General features: G+C 46.6%; 2 pseudogenes; both read left to right on the forward strand.

Annotated features, from left to right (window-relative positions):
- The first annotated feature begins 974 nt into the window (after window positions 1-974).
- Window positions 975-2,753, forward strand: LOC107115919 (annotated as a pseudogene).
- A 796-nt stretch (window positions 2,754-3,549) lies between these two features.
- On the forward strand, window positions 3,550-4,704 carry LOC107115920 (annotated as a pseudogene).
- Window positions 4,705-6,858: the final 2,154 nt, after the last annotated feature.

The following is a 6,858-nucleotide window of genomic DNA, read 5'->3' on the forward strand; positions in this document are numbered from 1 at the left end:
CGACACGCAGGCACATGTTGGTAGCAAAGCGATTGGTTACATTGCTTAGGCAAACTCATCGCAAGAGCTACCTGTCTACTACACATACTCCTTATAAAGAAAAAGGTCATGTTGGCATCATTCCATTGGTCAAGACCAGGTGCTGCCTCATAGAATTTATTATGCATGTGTGTCCAGCCAGTTGAAGCTGGCTGTGGTCTTCAGGTCCCCACCCCTCTGGTATCATAATGTTAGCAAAAGCAAGAAGGCACAGCTTGACCCATGTAGATAAGAATGGAATGTGGTCAGGGGTCATTTCCTGCAGGAGCGCACAGGAGTGGAGCTCCGACAGTAAACCAGGGGGCGGGCACATGCAAGAAGCCCCACCCCCTGCTCCCAGCAGCCCTCAGTTGGGCCACGAGGAGCAAGAAGCAGCCAGGTAAGTTGCAGAGCCCTCCCGGCCCGCCTCCAGGTACAAGCTCTCCCTCCTCTGTGAGGGCAGATCTGTGTGTCCCCCCCCCCATAGCTAGCAATCCAAAACAGTCCACTGGCACCTTTAAGACCAAGTTTTATTCAGGTGCAAGCTCTCCCTCCTCTGTGAGGGCAGATCTGCGCATCCCCCCCCCCAATAGCTAGCAATCCAAAAGAGTCCAGTGGAGCCTGAGCGGTGGGTGTTGCCTTCTGACACACTTCCGGTGATGTCAGGGGGTGTGGCATATGCAAATGAGTTATGCAAATGAGTTCCTGCACCTCTTTTTCTACGAAATGACCCCTGGTAAAGATGCTCCCTTCTCAGGTGCCTGCTTGTGATCAGTCAAGCCTGACTGTATCCTAGCAACAAGTGAAGAACTTTGGGGATCCTGTGCTGCACCTCTAGGCCTGTGCCTCACACCGTGCAGCTATCCAGAACATAGTTGCTTTTGAACATGCCTTTAAGAGATTGCTGGATATCATAACCAAGGAGGGAAACCGTGATGGGGGCATAGTTGTGGAGGATGTTCTTCTGTTCCAAAACCTATATGCAGTGTATGAAGTCATGGCTTGAAGTTGGTGATGACCATGCCAGGTGGTCAGCACAGAAAGTAACTGATCTTCATCTGATGCTACAGCTGGTCCGGGTGCTGGTGCCCCCCACAAATCCCCCTGGTGATGCCAGCATTTGTCAAGAAGCCATGCTTCATTATGGGTTGCTTCAGCAGCATTGTACAGTTCTGATGGCCACGGATGTTCTTGCAGATATTCTTACTCAAATCATTAACACGGAGGTTGCTTCAGTAAATGCCCCGTCAAATCCAACAAGGGCTGTCACATACACCGACCTTTATTGGCATATGTTAGGTTACAGGAAGAAACAAAAGTGGATACATAGGTAACAAGGAGAAATGAATCAATCTTATGCATCTATACATTGTGCAGACGGTCCTTGATTACCAAACTTTAAAAAGAGGCTAGATTTTCAGTTATTTCGGGTGACAAATCATTCAAGAGGTAGCGCACCTTAAAAGCGTCTGGACGGCCTATCATATTAAATTAGATTGGATCTAAAAAGGTAAGACGTATCTCATCATATTGGGGACAGTGTAGGAGAATATGGAAAACTGAGTCAACTTGGTTTTGATTACATGCAGTGTCTAGCTGAGTATGTTGTTGTTCAGTTGCACAGTCGAGTCCGACTCTTTGCGACCCCATGGTCTAGCTGAGTATGGAATCCCTTTATATCTACCACAGGTAACAGCAGATGGAAGAGTATTGCATCTAGCAAGTGCAAATGCTCGGCGCAATTGTGGAGCGTGAAGGGCTGATAGGTACGAAGGCAGATGGCCAATAGTTGGAAGGATTCCGAAATTCAAGGGGGGAGCAGGCTTTGTTTGCATCGCTAACTCGTTTTTGCACAAGGGCTGTCATTGTTGTGTCGCTGATGCCAACAATCAATGAAAGGCAACCCTTTGCTTTGCAGTGTGCTGTGCTATACTGTTTTCAGTGTTTCTTGTACAAGAACCGGAAGGGGCAAGGAGAAATTGTGTCCACGCTTCTGCCTTCAACCAGTGACGCAACTGGAAATTCAGTGTCTCGTGGTCAGCTGTTGTGCAGAGGGCTCTTCTCCACAGACTCTCTTTCCAACTGGTGTGTGGCTGTGGCGCTGGCCCATACTTTGCAAGAAAATGCCCCCTTGAAAGAACAGCTGCTCCGGGTGCAGCTCGCAACCAGTCTTGGGAACCTGCCCATGTCCTTGCTTCAGCAGTGCACCAACATCCTGTCTCAGGGAAGCAAAGTGCAGACAAGAGCTGGACTATTAATACCACTGTGCACCAGGCTGAGCAGTTGCCCCATTGCTGTGACGCATTTTCTGCACAATTTTGCCAGTGTTCCATTCCTAACAGGACAGAAAACCTTGGTGTAAAGGAACATGTCGTCCAGGGGCTGTGTGCACTTTGACTCATGATTTCAATTTGGTACAGTGACAACTTGCTTGAGAATTATCGAAAAGAGAAACTAAAGCAACTGATAGAAAGAAGGACTGGCAAGGAGAATTGCATTGAGAAGCTGGGATTCATTAGGAAACATGTACTCTATTCCCGAGCAGTTCAGAAACCACAGCCCATCTTTTCGAGTCCAGACTACATGATGTCTGATCATGAATTTACTAAGCTGGTAAAAGAACTGGAAACTGTTCTAACAAAGGCAATTTACTGAAGAGGATAAAAAGGAAGAAGAGGTGAAGATGGTTAGAACTGCATGATAACATCGTGACACACTACAAAAGTGTCATTTGAGTCCAGGATCAATATGCAAATGAGTTATGCTAATGAGTTTATGCACCTCTTTATCTATGAAATGACCCTTGGCAGGAAGTTTCTCATTATTGTTATTATCATCTTTGTATGGCAGTGTGTGTTGTGTAGCCAGAAGATACGAGGGTTTTCTGGCAGCCGAAGTTCCGACTGTTTTAGGCGAGCTAGACTTTTTGGTGGGCTAAGAGAGAGAGCTCTGAGAGCTGTGACTGACCCATGGTCACTGGCAGGGGCAGCGAGAAGGAAAGGTGGAAGGAAGCAAGAGGTGCGGCTGACAAGAAACCTGGGAGAGCCCCAGCAAAAGCGGCAGAGGCTTTAATGCATTTGAAGCTTTGCAGAAGGGGAGGAGACTGAAACTGGAGTACCGACTGTGCCACACACCAGCTCAGAGAGAAGACAGCAATGCTTTCGAGAGGGGCCCTGCAAGAAACAGATCACTTCCGCCGCTGAGCAAAGCAGCTCCTGCTGGTCTGGAGTTAAGACTCCCCCCTCTCCTTTACCCTTGGAAATGCACCAGAGGCTCGATTTGTCCTTCTTGCCTGAAATCTGCACCAGCAATGATACTATGGCCAGATCCGACCACCAAAAAGAGAAGATTTTTCCATTTAAAGCTAGGCTGCTATTCCAACTGAATTAGGATTCATCTTCTATTTTTATTTTTTAATCTGATCGACTGTAGGCTTTTTGGGTTCATTTCACATTTTGTAACATTGTTATTGTTTCCATCTGTGTTCATAGCTGCTATGGGCTTTATTGAACAAAAATTGGGTGCGGTTTTTTGGCTTTTTTGATGAAGAAAAAGAAGTTCAAATTTCAAACCAGGTTCACTCTGGAAGAACTGACCATTGTCTCTTTTGTGAATGGTGTTCTACTCCGCAAATTTAGATTGCTGGATCGAGGAGATTTTGCAACTCTGTCTTCGAGAGAAGAGGTTCAGGAAAATTGTGTACTCTGCAGCAAGAAATGTACCTTTGTCTGCAAAATGAGTGCGAGTCCTGCCCCCTGGATCCTGCCCCCTGGATCCCTGCATCTGCCCTGTGTCTGTCCGCAACGAACTGAAAGGTGGGAAAACCTATCCCAAGCTCTGCTTTGCCGACCTAAATTTGGCGGAGTTTGCTGGCTCTGGGTTCACTGTCTCATGCTACTTGCTGGAGGGGTATGATACCAAGGATACTCGGCAGGATAGTTCCATCTTGAAGGTGATGACTGGACTGTCCCTGCTCTCTGGAGACCCCTGCTTCAAAACACCTCCATTCACAGCCAAATCTATCACCATCTCAGCTCAGGACTCCATTCTGCAGTTGTAAGGGTGAAGGAACAAGCGGCAGCAGCACACCTGCCACCATTGGCTCCATCCATCAGAACAAGTCCAGGCCCCAGAAACTTAAGCAAACCCATAGAAATTTTTTAATATGGTTATAGAGTTATAAGAAAATATACTGATCTCTTTGTATGTTTTATGTGTGTAAGTGGATGTTTGTTATATGTTGTATGCAACCAAACTTTTAAAGAGACACACACACACCAAAAACAAGGAATCGTTACAGTACCTAATGGGTACTTAAAAAAAAAAAAAGAATAAGTCCAGGCCCACTGTCCTTGGCTCAGTTGTACCAGAGGAACCAGACCAGAACTTGTCCAGTCCAGAGGAAATGTTCCACTCAGGGCATTCGTGGAACTCCAGTTCTGCCAGCCAGCAATGCAAGATCTCTGGCTATAACACTTCAGCATGTCCGACCTGACCCACCACTGGAATACCTCCACCAGCAGCAGTGCTTCTGGAGGGCTCAGCATGACGGTTGAATGCCCCGAGGGTGAGCGAGAGCAAAGACATCACAAATCCAGCAACTGCAACAAAAATTCTTATAGCCAGATCCTGGAAAGAAAAAGCAATTCCTACGGTAGTATCCAGGACATACAGCCTTTCCTATAACTTGTCTTCAATTAAGATTTCATTTAATTTTTCCTATTCTCTCAGCCTTCCTTCTGCTTCTCACTGAACTAACCTATTCCACACAGGACTGCTTCTCACTTCCCTTCATACACAGAACTAACTGCTTGTCTAACTCATTCCCCACACAGAACTAACTGAACTTATCAACTGTCAAACCTCTAACTGTAAAACCTGACTGACATACATACTCATCCACTCATTTTCACTTCCAAAACCCCTCCCCCTCTCTGTCAACCACCAATCATACCACACTGGCTTCTCTCAACCACTCTAGTCTACTTACCACCACCATGCAACCAAACTTTTAAAGAGACACACACACACCAAAAACAAGGAATCGTTACAGTACCTAATGGGTACTTAAAAAAAAAAAAAGAATAAGTCCAGGCCCACTGTCCTTGGCTCAGTTGTACCAGGGGAACCAGACCAGAACTTGTCCAGTCCAGCAGCAGTGCTTCTGGAGGGCTCAGCATGACGGTTGAGTGCCCCGAGGGTGAGTGAGAGCACAAACGTCACAAATCCAGCAGCACAAGGACCAGTACAATCTGCTGAAAGTACAGCTAGGAAAAGACAATCAGCACCATAGTTCCTGCAAACTATGTGGTTCAGATGAATGGCGTTCAGCCAGATGAGATAAGCAAACTGCGTGAGGAAGCAAAGAATGGAAGCACAAACTTGAACAGCTGGAGGAACAGCTAAGAGAAAAAGATTATTTGATTGAAGCATTGAAGTTTTCACCACCAGCAGTGGGAACAACTGAGGGGTCTTCACAGACAAAGAGTGGTCTTGAGGTGGAGAGTGAAGTGCTCTCCTTGAGAGCCCAAATCCACTTGCAGACGACAAAGATTGCTCTACGTCAGACTGAAAAGCAAGAACTGCTTCGGCAAATGAGTGCAGCACCAGCCCCTCTGCCAGGAGACAGAGGCACGAAGACAGCTAACTTGGGAAGAAGAATCATGGCACTCTTGCAAAAGACGAAAGAATTAAAGAATGAAATTGTCGGTCTCACTGAGGGAAGGACATCACTGAAAGAGCAGCCGGACTCTGCCAATGGTACCGCGGCTGTCTTGCGGACAGAGAGGAGGGTGTTGCAGCAGGAAGTAGCCAAATCTAAAAAAGGGCAGGATGACCTTCTGGTTCTTCTGGCTGACCAGGATCAGAAAATAGTTGCGCTGAAGAACAAGCTCAAGGAACTTGGAGAACTGGTTGAAGATGATGATGATACCGAATCTGGTGACCAAAGTAAGGAAGATGAAGGAGATGGAAAAGGAGAGAGAAGATTTAAAAGGTAAAGGTTCCCTTGTTCGAAAGCCAGTCAAATCCGACTCTAGGGTTGCAGTGCTCATCTCCGTTTCAAAGCCGAAGAGCCAGCGCTGTCCGAAGACGTTTCCGTGGTCATGTGGCCGGCATGACTAAACACCAAGGTGCACGGAACGCTGTTACCTTCCCACTGAAGTGGTACCTATTTATCTACTTGCAATTTCTTGCTTTCGAACTGCTGGGTTGGCAGGAGAGAGAAGATTAACGGGGCTTTAAAGTGTCGAATGTGGGAATCTCATATTGCATTGAAACAAGATACATTCACGGCCTTGCAATACAGAATACCTGGTTAAGGAAATGGGTATGAGCAGAAGAGTAACTAAATCTACTCTCAAGTTTCTGATATTGAGAGTTTCTGGTCATTTGTAGCCAGAACTGAAGACCACTGTTTTTCTGTCCACATCAGAAGCCTTTCTGGCGGCTGCCCAAGCATGGAAGGTGACCATGTGGTGAACTTTGCATGTTGCCACTCGCATTTGTTCAGTAAAACATACAGACAGTCACTTCATTCTGTTGGAGCTCTGGTGTGATCAAATATGTTGTGTTTGTGGTTTCACATCTGTCAAATAGAATCTTTGTTTCCTGAATTTGGCATGGAGAGGTCTCGGTGGCATCTTCCTTGCTACCTCTTGTGCTGCATGGGACAGGCCAAGAGGAGGTGGTTCCCTTTTGATTTCCTGCTCAGCTGATCTCTGCATTGAGTGCCTTGACACTAGGCACGCCTGCATTCTGTACCTCCGAAGATAAAAGAGAAGCTGAAACATTCTGTGGATGTGGAGGGATTTCCATAGCGATGAAGCAGTATTTGGTAGC

This window comes from Gekko japonicus, unplaced genomic scaffold (genome assembly GCF_001447785.1).
Source record: "Gekko japonicus isolate JY-2015 unplaced genomic scaffold, Gekko_japonicus_V1.1 scaffold97, whole genome shotgun sequence".
In the NCBI taxonomy this organism is placed as follows: Eukaryota; Metazoa; Chordata; class Lepidosauria; order Squamata; family Gekkonidae; genus Gekko; species Gekko japonicus.